The sequence below is a fragment of the Haemaphysalis longicornis genome, unplaced genomic scaffold, assembly GCF_048455015.1.
Source record: "Haemaphysalis longicornis isolate Haplotype H1 unplaced genomic scaffold, Haemaphysalis longicornis Haplotype H1 scaffold_6, whole genome shotgun sequence".
NCBI classification, from domain to species: domain Eukaryota; kingdom Metazoa; phylum Arthropoda; class Arachnida; order Ixodida; family Ixodidae; genus Haemaphysalis; species Haemaphysalis longicornis.
In genome coordinates, this window is record NW_027526407.1 from 156642057 (window position 1) to 156644414 (window position 2358).

Consider the following 2358-nt stretch of genomic DNA (forward strand, 5'->3'; position numbering starts at 1 on the left):
TGTATTTCTTGTCTGCGGGCAGCGTTCCTGCGCTCCCTGACTGCCCGCTACGCTTCAGCACGCCCTCACTGCCTCCCTGGGCTGCCTCACGTCGGACCGTGGCACCAGACGTCTGGTGAAGACACTCTTTTTCGCTTCATTTTTCCTTGAATTTTTGTGATACTTGCGTTTCGTGTTTGGACGCAGTTGATAATACTGGTGAATTATCTGGTGCACGGCAAAAGCCGTGGTGCACGGCAAAACAAGTGCACGGCAAAAGCCGTGCATCATATGTGTGGTGTAGTGGCGCCCTCTAGTGGAGCGCCCGCTCACTGTGTGCGCTTGGTTGTATTAATTGTAACTAGATGTCGTTGCTGTGGTCGCACGTGACGGGTCACGTGCGTATGCGTCTCGGTGTCGTCTTGTCGAACAATAAACGTTCTTTTTGGGGTTCTGGTCTTGGTACGAGCAGGCCGCACTCTTTCTTCTTGGGCTTGTGCGTGGGCCCGGCGGCCGTCCCTCGCTCCCGTCGCCGCCGAGGCCGCTCGCCGTCGCCCACGACACAACATCTTTTTGGCGACGAGGATGGGATGATTTTCTTCTGCTGCGACGACATCGTCGACGGGTCCGGCAGAATGAAAACGTGAGTGCGTTTGACCTCGCTCGAGTGTGACTGTCCGGCGCGTCTGGCGTCGCGAGGCCTAGCGTTCTTTGTGCTGACGCTTGTCGAACCGTCGTTTAGGCCTCGCCCTACTTCGTTCTTCTGCTTCTGCTCCTGCATCTCTCTCCTTCCTGCTTGGCAGCATGAGCCTCTTCGATAACCTGCCCGTTTTCCTCGAATTGCCGGGGCCGCCTCCGATTCCCTGGCATAACTGGAAAAAATTGTTTCAGGCCCATCTCGAGGCGGCTGGCGGCAGCGACTGGAATGACGGACGACGCGCGTCGGCGCTCGTCAGTGTTTTGGGTAGGGAGGGGCAACGAAGGTATTTTGCTGAGGCGGAGCAGGACGAAGCAAGGAGGGACGCCGCCAGTAACGTGACCGACGCTAATGTAACCAGCCCTATCGTGACCGACTCCGCGACCGACTGTAGTGTGACCGCATCCTCGGCTCCGGCCATTTCGAAATTCCACCAACTTTTGGAGCAGCTGGACCGGCTCTTCGCTGCGTCCACAAATACGCTTGTTGAACGACATGAGTTCACAAGCCGTCGTCAATTTCGGGGGGAAAGTTTTTTAGAATACGTGACCGCTCTAAAGGAGAAAGCCGTACGTTGCAAGTTCGGGCTGACGTACGCGGAGCGCGTCCGAGATCAAATCATACATGAAACGTCTAACCCCCAGGTTAGAGAAAAGCTGCTCGCACATGGCGAAAGGTTGTCTTTGGAGAAAGCTGAAGAGATTGGTCGGAGTTTTGAATCTTTGTCGTTGGCGAACCAAGCCTTCGGTTCGCATCATCAAGTACAAGCAGTAGGTCGACGAGGAGAAGGTGGCGTCGCGGAAGATGACAGTCGGGGAAGCCGCCACGCTCAAGATGGCGGCGTGGAGAATCAAGATGGCATGGGCCGCCGGGGAGGCCGGCGCGCTCAAGATGGCGGCACAGGAATTCAAGATGGCCTGGCCAGCCGGGGAGGCCGTGACGTCATTCCACCGGGTTCGGGAAGACAAGATGGTGGCCCCCAAGATGGACGTTTCCATCCGCAGTCAGCTGTAGAGTTCCGCGGTACAGTTCAGCAGAAGCAGTTTGCAGGCAAGCTTCAGTTATGCGAGCGATGCGGAAATAAATGGCATAATTCAGCATTTCAAAATTGTCCAGCCCGAAATCGGCGCTGCAACTCTTGTAACAAGTGGCGACATTTCGCGTCGATGTGTCGCAAGCCGGCACCAGTGCATCGAGTTTCTTCGAAGGAAGCTACGGGATCCGCTTCGACACCGGAACCTGTAGAGCATCCAGCATCCACGGAGATCAACGCACCCGCAAGATCTTCCGTCTTAACAGTCAGCACTTCTTCTAGAAAGGACTTAGTCGTCCAAGCGGAAGTCAGCGTCAACAATTCTCCAAGAAAGGACTTAGTCGTTCAAGCCGAAGTCAGCGGAGTGACCATGCAACTCTTGGTCGATACCGGAGCATCTGTGTCGTTGATGGCTGCCGAAGATTTCAAGCGTCATTTCAGTAAACAGCATGCGCTGTCCAAGGCTTCCGTCAACTTGTGGAATTTTTCCAAACAGCGTATCGGCATCCGCGGCTCATTCCAAGCTCCTGTTCACGTCTTGCAACGGTCTTGCTCCGTCACATTCTACGTCACAGACAAAGGGACATCGCTTTTGGGACTCGACGCCATCCAGCAATTGGGCATTCAGATCGACGGTGCGTCTCTTACG

At 55.3% G+C, this 2358-nt stretch overlaps 1 long non-coding RNA gene across 1 annotated transcript; it reads left to right on the top strand.

Moving 5' to 3' along the window:
* The first annotated feature begins 499 nt into the window (after positions 1 to 499).
* Positions 500 to 2069, top strand: LOC144142016 (uncharacterized). Its single transcript, XR_013316793.1, has 2 exons — positions 500 to 622; positions 871 to 2069. It is a non-coding gene; the product is annotated as an uncharacterized LOC144142016 (long non-coding RNA).
* The last annotated feature ends 289 nt before the right edge of the window (positions 2070 to 2358 follow it).